This window comes from Triturus cristatus, chromosome 10, assembly GCF_964204655.1.
Source record: "Triturus cristatus chromosome 10, aTriCri1.1, whole genome shotgun sequence".
Classification (NCBI taxonomy): Eukaryota; Metazoa; Chordata; class Amphibia; order Caudata; family Salamandridae; genus Triturus; species Triturus cristatus.
The window spans coordinates 647,541,232-647,557,582 of record NC_140593.1 but is presented as its reverse complement, the minus strand read 5'-3'; the positions used below and the strand labels follow the sequence as shown (position 1 = coordinate 647,557,582).

At 44.7% G+C, this 16,351-nt stretch overlaps 1 protein-coding gene across 2 annotated transcripts in view; it reads left to right on the top strand.

The window, feature by feature from the left end:
- LOC146789845 (syntaxin-binding protein 4-like) overlaps positions 1-16,351 on the top strand; it is a 1,170,683-nt gene that overhangs the window by 445,799 nt on the left and 708,533 nt on the right. The gene's annotated exons all lie outside the window — the stretch shown is intronic.

Genomic DNA, 16,351 nt, shown 5'->3' with positions numbered 1-16,351 from the left:
ACACATTGCTAAGTTAGCATAACCGCGTTAGATGTTAGAAAGCCATCTTGCCGCTTCTGCTGTTTTTTGCACACGATACTACAGTTGCATGTTATTAGTTGAAAACTGCTTGCTCTTCTTTTTCTTCACATGAGAACTGTCTGTTGTTCACATCCCTAGCCGTGAGCTGCGACCTTGGTCTGTACACTGTGTAAAAGAAACAGTCTGGGTCGCTAGACAATGCATGTTTTTGAGTTCAGGTTGATCGGCCCACTGTTTAGCCATAACACGCACGCAGCTGCACATACCTGAAAGTCGAGTGCTTTTAATATTGCAGGCTGCATGCTTTACACTCATTCTGAAGAAGAGGTTTCCTAGGAGAAGACCACATCTGATCCAGTGATGTGAATCCACTGAGCTGATCTTTACGGTATGGGGTTCCCCATTCGAGCCTAGAGACCTTTTATTAGTCTAATAATATTAGTTTATTAGTGAAGGGAAGGTGGTTGTACCCACTGTCATTTATAATATGATTTCTCCCTTTATTTTCTATGGTATTGTGACAATGCTGATGGTTTTGATATTAATCATTTGTCTGCTTGTGTTAGCCAAAGTACTGCATCTTAGGACACGAGGTTTATAAAATATACTCTTTAAACTTTACCGTGTCTTCGTTTACTCTTGTTGTGGACTGATATGAGAATAATTACGAACATGTATTTCTGATTCCCACCATTCCTGAGAGTACCCTAAGTCGCTTGTTCTGGGTTGTCTATTCATTGCGACCTCCGTGATGATACGGATAACGAATGGAACACTGATGCTGGCCGGATAAGGGGTTCTGGGTTCTGAGGTGAGTTTCTGGTACACCACAATTCACTGAGGTCCTGGTTTCCTGCACATGGTTCTGTGTATGAGCAGAATCCCTGCAACATGGCGCACCTAACATTTGGTCTATTGATCTGAGACACCTTAGTAGTGCTCGTATTAGTCCACATCCCCTCACTCTTGTTTCCGGACAACGGGAGTGACGGAGTTCAACCTTCCTTCAAGCTTGATCATTATAAAGGTTTCTGAACTCTTGTGCTACTAATAGAATATGGTGTAGATTTTCTGTTTGTGTCCTAATGGCGGTCGATATTCCGGCTCATAGCCGTGCACCCCTGAAACGTCATTTGACGCAGTATGGGGTGTCGGACGATGGTATGGCTGTGATTTTTGTGGTAAGTGCCGATGCGTTGTTTCCTTATGAGTTGTTCTACTCTTGGGTTACTTTGCCGGCGGTGAGTGAAGACGATGATACGTTCCACTCCTATACTGCCACGCAGCTACCAGCCAACTATACGCCATATAGGACTCAAGAAATTCCTATTTCTGCCTGGCAGCATAGTATTTGGTTTAATGGCGCCCTTCCCCATGCGGTTATACCGGCGAGAATGGGCCCTTTGTCGAATGCAGGGGCCACATGGCCGGTACTGGCTGGATATACGCCTCATCCCCGCTATCTTCATGTGACGGTGGCTGAGTTGCGTGTACTTCACACAGCCCTTATTACAGTGCATAGGGCTTTAGTGCAGTACGTGCAGGTGGGGGCACCTGCTGTTGCGGGACAACCGACGGACCACCACGCGGTGGTTATTAGTCCTGTTATGGTTAATTCGGTTGTGGGCAAGCGCCCCCAGAATAGGGATGATTTCCCTTATTGGCTTGCTGAGAAATTTGACCAGTTGGAAGCGGTTTATCCGCATACAACTCCTGTGGAGAAACACAGGATACTTACCATTACTTTGCCAAAAGACTTGGTCCCAGATATGGCCGATTGTGAGGACTGGGGCAAGGTCTTTGCTGCGACATAATAGAAGTGCTTTGGCACTCCGTCTCTGTCGGTACCGCCCTCCGTTATTAAACGTGTTCAGGAGAATCACGGTGCGGAGGCTGCCGTAGAATTGGGAATGCGGCTTGTCGGAGTGTTCGATGTGGTTGCTACCATGATACTGGGCAACCTCAAAGGAGATGCTATGCAATTCCAAGTGCTTAATAAATTAGACGCGGTGAACGAAGACGACAAGCCGAGGGAATTCGCGAAAATTATCGCGAATGCCTATAAACAAGTTGGTCATAGCGCTTTAGGTGTTAAACCAACTGTGAAGAATCCTGATCTAATACAGCAAACAAAGGCAAACTCGTCTGGTAAAGACGAGCGCCCTAATTTTCCGAAACAAAATTGGCGGGCGAAGAAACAGGAGAAGCAGCAACAGAAACAGGGGTCTCGTCCTGCCTCTCCCGCACAGTCAGGTAGTGAACGCACTTATGATCTGCGCGATTGTGCTACTATTAAGTCACCTGATCGATTTCAGGTTTCTGAACAACGTTCTCCTCGTTCTTCACAGGAAACATCGGCTTCACAGTCCGGTGGCGGAGGCGGTGGCAAAGGTCGGGGTGCCCCACAAGCACGTGAGCAATCCCGACAGACTGACGGCAAAGGCAAGCAGGAGGAGTTTGCATATCAACGACCCCCGTTTCAGAAGAAGAAAGTTGCTGTGCTAACAGCGAGGTATGCCACAGATAGTGCGGACACAGCTTCGGAACCTGACATGGGCGCTAACGCTGCTAGACAGCGCAGCGGAAGTTACCATAGTGCGACAAGCTCTGCGTCCATATCTGGCGGCGACAGCAACTGACAGGTTCATTGCTGTTGAAACTGCTGACACAAGAGTGGCTCCCCCTGACAGACTATATAACATAGTCCTCCTGATTGAAGGTGACAAACAACGGACAATAAAAGGGATTTTTTGGGATAATCTGACCACTTCCTATGATATTCTCCTGGCGGAGGTGGATTGGCCCCCAGCTTTTATTTTAGATGCTCCTAGAGGGGAGGAGGTAATCCTCCCGTCCTTCGTGCACACAGTGCCGAAGGACCAAGCTAAACAGTTCGCTGAGGAGTGGGCACTGGTGCTTGCACCAGCATTGTATCGTACTCAGGTGGGCTTGGATAAATTGTCCCCCAGCCATGAGATTCCGTTGCGGTCCATGCCCCAGCCACAACCCCAATATCCCATGCGTCGTGAAGCAAGACCCCACGTCGCGGCAATCCTTGCTCAATTGGAATATCAGGGTGTTATTGAAACATGTGTGTCCCCTATGAATAATCCTTTATTCACTGTGACGAAGCCTGACGGATCGTACCGCTTAGTTTTGGATTACCGGCACTTAAATTCACACTGCCGGACCTGCGCGGTACAGCATACTCACGGTTCGGCACTCGTTGATAGTCTCGTGCGAAAAAGGTTTAAAACCACACTTGACATTTCCAATGGTTTTTACAGCCATAACCTGTCCTCTATTAGCAGTCAGTGGACAGCGTTTACATCAGGCGGCAAACAAAAACAGTTTACAAGATTAGCCATGGGCTATAAAAACAGCCCTGGCGTCTTTGCCGCCTGCGTGGTCTCTCTTTTAGAGAGCATCGACCCGGATGCATTCTCGTATGTTGATGACATCTATCTCAAAGACGACGAGTTGTCCCCGCATCTGTGTCGCGTTGACAATATTATTGCGAGGTTTGCAGACTTCGGTTACAAATTCAACTTTGCGAAGTCTCACATTGCAGAATATACAGTGTTGTTTTTGGGCTAGGAGTTTAACAATGAAGGTAGAGGTTTGGCTCCTCACTTTCTGGAGAAGTGCGCATGCCTGCGTGCTCCTACAACATTGAAAAAATTACAGTCTTTGCTGGGCTTTCTGAATTTCGGTCGCACGTATATTCCTGATTATGCCCAGCGTATCAAGCCGCTTTATGCCTTGGTACAACCTACTTTTTCCAAATCATGCTGGCAGCTAGAGCATTCAGCTATCTTGCAATCTTTGCAAGCTGATCTTCTTACTTCAAAATACTTACTGACACGTGATAACCACACTAACCTGGTAATAAGAATTGTGCCGGGCGCAGTGGGTTTCACGTACTTAACGTTCAATGAGGGCGATACCGTCCCCATTGCATTCAAATCACACTTGTACACCTCTGCTGAGTTGAGCTTTTCTACTGTCGAGAAAGTTCTGACGGCGGTGCAGATGGTGATTCTTAAAGAACGAGCGCTGTCTATGGTTGTGGCCACAAAGGAGTGCTGATTCCCGGACTGTCATCAGGGATTTGCGTGTCTTTGTGGGAAGTTTTGCATGTGGTACCTTTCATTCTGATCAGGGCCCTGCGTTCGCCTCTAAGGCGTACAAAGAAGCCATGAGAAATTTGGGGGTCCAAGTCAAATTTTCGTCTCCCTACCGGCCTGAGTGTAATAGTGTGGTGGAGCAAATGAACCGTGACTTAAAGCAATCTTTGACAGCACGGGTTTTGGGCACTGGCCGGAACTGGCTAGTCCATTTGTATAACGTCCAACGTGCACTTAATAATCTCCCTAGAAGGGCTCTGGGTGGGCGGACCCCATACATGATGCTCTTCGGAATAAGAATGTTTGTCCCAGACCTTGATGGTCTAGACATGGCGGCGTCAGCCGCACCCTTTGACGTAGATGAACACTGTGCTGTATTGCAGAATCTACAAGAAGCCAGAGACAGTCTATCGAAGGAACACATACCCTCCACATCTGATGCTGAGCTTCAGATTCCGGTAATCGGCTGGCCACCTCGAGTTGGTGACCTGGTCCTTCCAGAAGGTGGAGAACAAGAAGGAGTTCGGCCCCTCTTATCGTGCACCGGATCCAGTGCTTGGCGTGCAGGGTACAAGAACAGTCATTTTACCTCCACTTCCTGGTCGCAAGGATAACAGGTACATCTCTATTGACAATGTCAAACTACAGCGAGTGGCCGATATTTCTTAGTATGACTCCAGCGGTTTCATGCCCTGCGATGCTGAGAAATTCTGTTTTGGTTCCTGCTTCTACCACCTTGTCTGATGTTGCCATCGAGATGCATACAGTTACTGATCCTCTGTTGTTACCACCCGCTGGTGGTCTGCCTGAAGAGACTGAGTATGCTTATCCTACAGATGTGCAGTTGCCTGTTTTACAATCCACGGCAGTTAACCAGTCACGTTTCTCCTTTGACACTAACTCATTGACTTCCAATTCCCCCTCGAAGATTTCTATTTTTGCTGTTTGGTTCAAAAGACATTTTTTGATTCCCCCTTGGACTTACATTTGGCTGGTGCTCATAGGTATTTTTTTGTTCATGTCCATTGGATTTGTAGTGGTATTTTTCCGTCTTGTGAATGGACACTACCTTAAAGAAAGATCTAAAATTAGACTAATTGATGGAACATTGGCCCCCCACTCCTCATCTCACATCATGAAGAGGGACCAGACTTTTGGGAATATTACTGCCTGGCCTTTGTTAGATGGGATTGCGTGGGATGCTGTTAAATTTCAAATTCATGGTTCGACTGAGGTTATCAATGTACCTAATGTATTTCGTGTTTCCATGGGTGATGTAGTTAAACAAAACATCCGTTCTGATGATTGGGACGTTCAAGCCATAAAAGCACTGTTTTCGGATTTGAAATATTATGCTGCGTTTGATGCTGAGGATTTATATTCAGATACAGCTAATTATGCTGAGCAATTTTGCTTTCAACATTATGGCAATCATTTCCTGCATAAGGCAAACACATTTCGAAATTTTGTAAATTTTACCCAATGGGAACATTGTCCAACACCACTTTTAGGTAGCTCACCTACATCGGTAGACAAATACACATATTTTTCTGATTTCAGTGTTTCCAAGCCAACCTCCTTTTATTTTAAAATGGCGTCCGAACCTCCCTCAAAGTTCAGGCTAACTCACACGAAATTCTTATATTCGAACTCCTTTATGGATGAGTTGTCAATCAAAGGTTATGATTTTTGGAAGGCTACTATTGATCTTAAATCGGTTTGGGGTTCCAAACCGTGGCAGGTACAAGGGACAGAAGCTTTGCACCGTGCCTGCCTTATACTAAATCACATGTTGTTTTTAAATTCGACAATCTTCCAAACCACCTGTCTTGTATTGGCTACTTCGAAAAAACAAAATTTTCCCTCGATTCCAGATCTGGGTGCTTATCCGAATTGGGATAACCAAACAGATCAATCACTTGATGCGTTGCAGTCATCTATCTCTAACACGTCCTTCAATATTTCTAAATTTAGTCCTGAAGGCTGGTTAATATGGCAGTTGAGCTCAGATTCCTGTCAACATCGGTTTCTGGGTATGAAACCTGGGTACACGCAGGTGCGCGTGGATCCTCGTTTTGAGTCCTCGCATTCAGTAACTACCTACTCTGTGGGGAAGTGTTATGTCAATCTTGGCTGCAACATTCCACTTTAGCATCTGTTAAACTTCATTTATCAAAATTACATGACAAAATAGATTTGAATGATTTTGTTAAGGGTCCTGTGGGTGGCAGGTCCAAAAGATGGGCGTATGCTGTCTATAACGAAATTTGGAAGTTGTCACAAATTGAAGCTGCTTCCCGCTTGAGGGCTATTGATCAAGCGAATATGGAAAAAGTATTAGTCATTATAGATAATAGCATTAACACCCTTTCTTCCAGAATTTATACGTTAGACAATATAGTTTCATCTGTTGTTGATATTGTACAAGATGATATGTCTGTGTTGTATCATGGTCAAAATCAATTGCGTTCTGTTATGCAGTTTGCATGGACGTTGCAAACGTTAAAGGCAGGGAAAGTCCCATGGGACTATATGAACACGTCATCTTTGTTTCTTCCCTTTAATCTGACTGCAAAACAATTCATGTCCATGAAAGATGCATCATATTCCTTACTACATATTGAAAAGTTAGAACCTTTACCTTTCTCTGTGGCCGAATTAAATTCAGCCGTGTGGCTTATACACGGTTAATCACTTTACCTTTTCCCCTGTTTAAATTCAGCTCTTGCATGAAACATTATGCACTAGGCAGATATGAACAATTAGGTACTGCCTTCCTGCATGAAGTTTGGTCACTCCCCTTTACATACAGATGTGCGAGAGATGGTAAAGAGGTATACTTGATAGGCGAGGAATGCACCTCCGCACCTGATCATTCAGTGGTATGTAGGCACATTCAATTGCATGGTGCATACAATGTGCATGCCCCTAACTTAGCTTGCGTCCTGAAAGGGATTCCAGTGCCAGCAATTACACCATCATTCACGCTGCTTGCTAACGGTAGTTATTTGCTTTTAAATAATGAAGCTTGCTGTGGGATGCTAGTGGGAATTCCCTACATAGTGACTGTATCACAGAGAGTGGTTTGCTGTAAAAATGTCCTTTTCCCACCCCCGCATGGGTGGCTCGATGTATCTATCTGGCCTTCCATACCAACCTTGAAAGCAGAGTTCAATAAGATCAGAAGAATAAGTGCTCTATTGTCTCAAAAAGAAGTCGCGCTGACTTCTTCCCGGGAAACATTTGTCCTTCATGTAGCAAATGCGCGCACAGAGGTGCAGGCGCTTTTGAATACTGATCTCCCACTTCATTTTGGGGCTCTGATTCAAACTATCTTTAATGCCTCGTCAACAAGTGGCTTGGCTCATTTTTTCAAAATTGTGGGCTCCGGCCTCGTGACCTCCTTCCAAACTATTTTTGGTGTGATCCCGGCCTTTTTTCATTCAATTTTTTCCAGCGTCTTTGGCGGTCTCCCGTTGATTCTGGCCCTCGTAGCAGGAGTACTGTTGTTGATCTGCTTACTGCGCAATGGCTGCACAATTTGTGTCACACGACAGCCTGCCTCGGCTGCAGCATCTCCGTGACCGGATGCTTGAATATTATGGTACATTACCACTGGCGACTTTAAGCATAGCCTATGGATTGTCCTTCCGGTTTTACGACTTTACATGCGTACAACCTGTCTTTCATTGCCTAGACTGTCCCTTCCAATGGGCTCTGGATTTGTGCTTGTCAAACTCGGTGTCTCCCACCCCGGATTATGATCGACTGATGAGTCCCTTAGTGGCTCATGAGTTGGACTGTTCTGGTGTTAGGATTATGGCCTGTGGAGCGGCACATGGAGTCCTAGGGAATTGGGACATCGGAACGGCTGCATATGACTTTCTGGAAAGAAGTTATCTTGAAGAACATGCCGGTTGCCCTCTGATGGTACTAGAGGCTCCGATTGTCGAGGAACATGTATGTTCATTTGAATTATTCAACTGGATGGCAGAAACTTTTAGAGGACGCTCCAACGGTTTTTTGTTGGAAGCTGTTGCTACCTACTGTGCATATACGCTACTGGATTAACTGAGAGGTCGTCTGACTTTCCGTTGCACAGATTACTATTATTTTTTGAGTTTCCGTTTAATTTTTACGATTAATGACGCTTTATGAGCATTGCCTTTAATAATAATCGTTAGCTTTTTTCCCCTTTTTGTAGGTTTTTTTTCTTCGTACTTTCACTGCACCTTTATAGGGATTTGACATTCAAGCACTTAGTTCGTCCGCACTTGAGCACTGTGTTTCCTGATTGTGTCCCTATTAGCTAGTGGTCCGATCACCGGGGGGTGTAGTGTGGGTTGCAATTTACATACACACATTGCTAAGTTAGCATAACCGCGTTAGATGTTAGAAAGCCATCTTGCCGCTTCTGCTGCTTTTTGCACACGATCCTACAGTTGCATGTTATTAGTTGAAAACTGCTTGCTCGCCTTTTTCTTCACATGAGAACTGTCTGTTGTTCACATCCCTAGCCGTGAGCTGCGACCTTGGTCTGTACACTGTGTAAAAGAAACAGTCTGGGTCGCTAGACAATGCATGTTTTTGAGTTCAGGTTGATCGGCCCACTGTTTAGCCATAACACGCACGCAGCTGCACATACCTGAAAGTCGAGTGCTTTTAATATTGCAGGCTGCATGCTTTACACTCATTCTGAAGAAGAGGTTTCCTAGGAGAAGACCACATCTGATCCAGTGATGTGAATCCACTGAGCTGATCTTTACGGTATGGGGTTCCCCATTCGAGCCTAGAGACCTTTTATTAGTCTAATAATATTAGCTTATTAGTGAAGGGAAGGTGGTTGTACCCACTGTCATTTATAATATGATTTCTCCCTTTATTTTCTATGGTATTGTGACAATGCTGATGGTTTTGATATTAATCATTTGTCTGCTTGTGTTAGCCAAAGTACTGCATCTTAGGACACGAGGTTTATAAAATAAACTCTTTAAACTTTACTGTGTCTTCGTTTACTCTTGTTGTGGACTGATATGAGAATAATTACGAACAGGTATTTCTGATTCCCACCATTCCTGAGAGTACCCTAAGTCGCTCGTTCTGGGTTGTCTATTCATTGGGACCTCCGTGATGATACGGATAACGAATGGGACACTGATGCTGGCCGGATAAGGGGTTCTGGGTTCTGAGGTGAGTTTCTGGTACACCACAATTCACTGAGGTCCTTGTTTCCTGCGCATAGTTCTGTGTATTAGCAGAATCCCTGCAACAAGATATTAGATGTAGAGAATGCCTTAAGGCTGGGGGAGACTCCTTTTCTGATGAACGTTTTACTTTTTGGGTTCCTTTTTGAGACGTTGGAAACTTGGATGCTTGCAACTGACTGGTTGGGACGGTGAGCGCTGTGCTCGGACCCTTTGCTGTCACTGATTTATTGTTTGTAAAATAGTTACAGATTGTTTTTTTAGGCCCTTCTGTGAGCCTATTTCGGGATTTCCGAAGTCTTTTTTTTTCCCGTTTTGATAGCCGATGAGCGGGTTGCTGGGGTGATTTGGCATTGGTAATTGTGTCAATAGCTGCATTAGAAACTGCTGTTGCTTTAATTGATGGTGAAAAAGCGGTTGTTAATTTTTCGGTCGTGTGCTCAGGCTCCGGGTGTTCGCCCTGTGCAGGAGCCGGTGGCGTGGGGTCGGGGGGGGCCTGGATGCTGGGATCTTCTGGATTTCTGTTAATACTGATGACAGAAATTGGGGCAGTGAGGATAGGGAGTCAATGATGGGAGAGCAGCAACATACTGATTGAACTAGTTGCACTTGAGATTGAGCTTTTATTATCAATGAATTGAGCGCCTTCAGCTTTTGATCAATTCCAACGGTGTACACAGCAAGGGTGTTTAATAGGTCCACCTGTTGGTCCATTTTGTCTGAGTGGTGGTTCAATGCTGACACTGTGGATTGAAGGGTTTGGAGTAGTTGTGACCAGAGTTCGTTTGGGTCTGGAGATGAGGGGCTGACGGTCGACCTGTTGGATTCTTTGGTGAAAAAAGATAAGTCGAGCATGGTATTAGGCATGATGTTGTGGCCCCAACCTGTGTTGATCTTTTGTTGGCAACTGTTGGTGGCTGATGGTGAAAGGGATGGGGATGACATTGTGGGGTTGCTTAGATGTTCGTTTACCTGGTTTGCAATTTGTGGTGTGAGAACTTTAATGGTTGCTATTGAAAGAGCCTTGTGGGTTGGGGAATTATTTGCTAAAGGAGAAAACTGGCTTGGGATCCAAACAGGGTGATAGTGTGGCGAGGTCATCTTGCATCCTATGGGAGGTAAAGAGGAAGCAGAAGCCAGTGCGTGAGGATTATCGTCTTGCAGGTCAAAGGAGAATTGGTCGAAAACCTGGTCGAGAATCTGTGGCGTTGGAGAGGCTTTGGGAGCTTCTTTTGTTTGGGGCTCGGCCATTGTTGGAAAGCCCGGGAGCGATGAACTGGGGCCTGTCTCGCCAACAGACACATGGATTATGGGCTGGCCAGTTTTCGGTGCAAGACTGGGGCTGGGGCTGGGGATAGGACAGTTGCAGCGGGAGTCAAGGGTATGTCGAGTGAGCTTGATCTGGACTTCAAAGCGGGTGCAAAACTTCTGAAATAGTCCCTCAATTACATTTTTTTAATGAAGAAACTGCGTTAGCTGAGGATCTCGATTTCGTGTCTTTGCAGTTTGGGTAATCCTGGAGCGCGCTGGCTCCACCGGCACCACTGGTTATTTGGTGGTCGAGATGAAGCTGAACTTGAGGCGAAGACTGATGGGGGATATTACTCTGGAACTGTATCCGAGACAAGACCCGGGTGTGACTGTGACTGTGGATTCGACGGTTTTTCCGGATTTACAATTGGGGGTAGATCCGCTGCTGCATCGTCAAAATCCTCTTCTTGTTGCCCTTTTTTGAGGGATTGGGTCGGGCTTTCCTTGTTTTGCCTGATATAATTGCTGAAAGACGCTGAAAGACGTTAATGATGAAGGGTGGGGGGTAGAGGATGGCCCAAGGGATGCTGATTCCCCCCGTCATGACCCCCCACTGACCGAGCCGCTTAGGTTCTTCATAAATTATCAGAGTGCCCAGAAAGCTCACCCAGGGGGGTCGTGGCTCAACGTTATAGTACAGGCTGTGAAAGGTTGGTTGATTTCCCCGCTTGATGCTTGATGCAGGTGAGACAATGGCTGCAGTAGCTATGATGCCTATAGTGCCTGCGGTGGTGGTGGCTTACATTGATTACTGGGTGACTGGGGAGGCTGCGGTGGCTGGGGTGGCTGGAGAGGATAGCGGGATTCTTGAGCACCTTGTTGACGGCAATGGTAGCAACGGTGGCAGCAGCGATGACTGTAACGGCGGGGGGATGGCAGTGATGGCAGTAATTGCAGTAACTGCGAGTGAAAAGCTGCTGACGATGGTGGCAAGAGCAGGCAGGCGCTGGCAGGGTCAGGTGAGCCCAGGGCGAAGTGAGGCGTGCAAGTAGCGGAAAGTGGCCGGATGACAGACTGATTGCAAGCAGGGCACGCAAGGCAGAATCGCAGGTTGCACCCGATCTAATTGAGCCGTCTCCGCGATCTACCAAGGGCACGCACTCACTGCGGCCGCCAACCAATAGGCAGCCACACTTACCGCGGGAGCTCTAATCTGACCTGGCTTCCTGCTCCAGCTGATCTGCCACACTCTCGGTGACCCCCTGGTGTCAGGGGTGGGTTCTCCAAGGTCTCCAAGGGGTGCTGCTCCTCTGTCTCTTTTCCCTGTTTCTGACCTTCTGTAGTTCTTATTTGTGGTTGCATCTGCAGCATCCTGATTCCCTTCATCTCCCATAAAAAAGATGAGGAAGTTTTAGGATGTGATGTCGCAGGATTATAACTTTCTGTCTCACTCCCACTGATCGCTATACTTGACATACTGCTTACACTGGAATTATCGTCCATTAGGGGTCTACCTTTAGGAGCTAAATCTTTTTTCATAGTAGTATCAAATGTTCTCATCCTGTAGAATAGTCTATTCCATCTCTAGACAATCTCTGTTTTTTTTCTTTCTTGCAGTTCTACCTGTGATTTGTCTGTAATACCTTCTAACATTTCATTATTCTATTTAGTGTTCTGAGAACAGTTGAGAAATTCTATTTCTTTACATAGATCTTCTATTTGTTTAGTCAACATCCATCTATGAGATTCTGCAAATTCTATTAGCATATCCATTAATTCTCCACTAGTCTGATTCAATTTAGCTTCCCACTTATCTGCTTTATTTTCATCTAAGTAATCCTCTGTTGGAAAGATATTAATTCTTAACCCTCAAAGGTTGCGATTGACTTCCAAATATTTCTTAAGCAACATTGCATCCCACCATTTGGAAGATTATTTTTTCTGTAATCTTTCTAATTTAATTAACAGTTCCTTAAGACTCTTGCCATTACTTCTGGTATTTAGATTAGTACCCCTAGTTGGTACATATTGAAACAGTTTATTTGCCAATTCCTCTCTTCTTCATAATGTTTAGACATTATATAAAATATAGTACAATCAAATAAGATTGCTTATCATAAAGCTGCTATGCTTCTTTTATATAAACAAATTTCACAAGAGGGAAATAGACACCTTGACCGGCGCTGAATTCCCTGTTACCCTCACAGGGACCTAGTAAATTAGTTTGAGGCCATACCTTTTTTCAGTGGGTGAAGGGGGCCATGCGTCCCCCCTCCCCGGGTCAATTTTGGCTCCGGGCACACCATCCCCCGGGACCGGCCTTTTCTTTTTTTAATTTAAAGGGAGGGAGATGGAGCAGACACCTCCTGGGCCAATTTCAACCCTGGGGACCCCATCGCCCTGGGCCTGCTTCTTTTTATATATATTATTATTAGTTTTTTTTATGGAAGGAGGGCTACGCTGCCCCCCCCTGCCGGGCCGATGTTGGCCCTGGGGACCCCATACCCCTCTGAGCTTGTTGCTTGCTAGCAGGAAAAAAGAAAAATGAGAAATCACAAAGATAACTGTGGAGAAAGTCTTTGAAGTGAGATCCAGGTCCCGCAAAATATTGGAGCAAATTAGTTATGAGTTGGGTATCCTGGTATTCTGTGTACCTTGCAGTGCCAACAACTTGTAGAGAGATTTTGGATGGATTAGACTAGGATAAGTAAATTTTTGGATTCCTGAATTTAGCATTGAATTGTCAAGTCCTCTTGATGGGCATTATGCTTTATAACTTGGTTTCTCTTTGGTTTTTGAGGGTAGCTTTGTTGCAATCTAAACTTGACCTTGGACAGACATTATACTAGGAGACGTAAACCTTCACTTGAATGATGCAGAAGATATAACAATTAAAGATTTATCCACCGTCCTTGAAACTAACGATCTTACCCAACAATGCAATAAACAAACCCACACCAAAGGCTCTATCCTCAATGCAATAATTTCCAACCATAACACCATTTCCCTCCAGTCCATATTTCCCACTCACTGGATCTATCACCACCTAATTCTGTTCAATCTCAATGCCAACCAACCTAAGCTCCAGACCCAAACTAAACATGCTAAACAATGGGCAAGAAATATGCACCAAAATCTTCAGCCAGAGTTAGGATCTCTAATCACTTCCCAAATTCTACCTCACCACTCACTATAACTCGAAAATGTCAGAACTGCGTAACATGATCCTCCCTTTAAAACTCAAAAAGTTAAGAAGGATCCCCTCCAGATCCTGGTGCAATAAAGACCTCAACAATGAGAGATGACAACTTAGGCTGGCTGAAAGAACATGGAGACAACAAGCCTCGCTGACTCATCTCTCTCTCTCTCTGTCTCCTCCGAGCTGAACGCCTAAAATACAAAAACCATATTGACAGAGAGAAATCCTCCTTCTTCTGAGATCTACTTGACCACTCCTGAAACAGACCCAAGTACCTTTTCAACATCTTAAACCCCAAACCTCCTCTTTTCCGCAGCATCCACCAGATGACACTGTTAGCGATGTGAAGAGTTCACCAAATTCTTGTCTATAAAAATAACTAGCATCAAACTCTCACTGTACCCCCACACCTCCTTTCCCTGCAACAAAGATTCCTCACCTACCAAAGATTGCCTCCCTACTGCCACACTCCAAAAACCAGACGCAGACCCAAATGACCTTAATAATTACACACTTATAACTAACCATCCTCTCCTTTCAAAAACCATCGAAAAATGTGTGCTCTCACAACTCAACAACCACATTGAAAAATTCAACCTGAGCAACACCTGTCAATCTAGATGCAGGAAAGGTTGTAGTACGGGGACTGCAACCCTTAACATCACGGATGACCTACACTGATCCCTAAACAAGGGGCAGGCAGGCATCCTAATCCTCCCGGACCTCCTCACTGCCTTTGATACATTTAACTACAAAATTCTCCTAAACGCCCTTTCTCAACGTGCAGGCATCAACTGTACTGTGCTTCAGTGGTTCGCCTCATACCTGAACCAACAACCTCACTTAATCAGACTGAATAATTCTACCTCACCAGCGATATCAGTCCCACAAGGAGTCCCCCAAGGATCAATACTATTTCCTGCCCTGTTCAAACTCTATATGGAACCCCTTGCAGTGATCCTGAAACAAGCCAAAATCGCCTACCAACTCTATGCAGATGACACCCAACTCTACTTTAAAATCTCATCATCCAAAGACATCCACCACCTAAATTATACTTTCTGCATGGTACAATCCTGGCTGACTAACAACCACTTACAAACGTAGCCCCAATAAAACTGAACCCCTCCTCATCCAACCTGAAGGGGGGGGTCGCATCCTGTCCACAACGGGCTTGACAACCTAACTACACTAACCTGCAAACTTTCTATCTCTAACTCCGTTAATCTCTTGGGATTACACTAAACAAAAACCTGAACATGAAAGACCACATCAATACCTCCACAAAAAGTTCCTTCATCACGCTGAAACACCTAAAAAAAATCAAACCCTTTATCTCCCCATAAGACGTAAAGACTGTAGTGTAATCCCTATTCCTCTCCAAGCTACACTATGGTAATGCAACAATCACCGGTTCCCCAAAAAACTACCTTCTCCCTATGAAATCTACACTCAATGCAACGGCCAGACTCCTCTTCAGGGAAAGCCACTTTGATCACATCACTCTCACTCTTAAAAAACTCAGCTGGCTACCAATCGAAGTGAGAAGTATATTCAAAACAGCCTGCATAACCCATAAAGCTCTCTACAATGAAAATTCCTATCTACTTTGCAAACAAATTATTAAAAGCTGGCCGAAAGAGATCTTTGCAAAGCTCAAACACTCAACTCTTAATTCCACCCAAATTCAAGAAAGAAAAAACATTCACCCATTCGTTTTCAGGAAATGCACATAGAATATGGAATACCCTGCCATAGGATCTTCGTACCACTCAATCTTTCCTACACTTCATGAAAAACCTAAAGCTACTTCTCCTCAGCAAATACCTGAACCCTACCTCCTAAAGCAGTGGATGCCCTTGGATACACGTCTCCTCCAACTCCAATGAGCCTGAACATCGCTACCTCTGGATAGAATTGTGCATTTACCCCCTTTCCCCTGTATGAACCAAGCATCACTACTTCTGAACTCTTTCACATAGCCACTACAACACCTTTTGTATATTAAATATCGCATCATATTACCCTATATTCTCTGTTCTGTACTACTTGTAAATGCTGCAGCGCAAACTCTGTAAAGTGCTCTGATACCTTCGGGTAAAGTTTGTGCTATATAAAACTCTAAAATAAATTAATAAATAAATAGCTTGTGGTTCTTCTGCATAAATACACAGAGATGTTAATTGCTAAAGCAGGGACCATTTGTTGTTTCTTTATAATGTATAAAGGAATAATTACCTAATATAAATATATGATTGTAATATGTCTGCTAGCTCACCAGATCTTCACCAAATGATAACCAGGAGATGCAGTTCCGGGAATGATTTCAACATCCCATAATTGTCCTTTCCTTCTGTAATCATCCAAATACCAAGCAATCATTTTCCTTCTACACCAATTTTAGACAATTACATTTGACTGACAAATTCAATGTACACTCTATCCCCAGTGCAGGTGATGTAATGTGTACCTTGGATCCTACATAATTTCTACCCGACCCATTATCATTCTGACTAAGAGGTAAAGGAAAATTATCTTTATGGAGATGG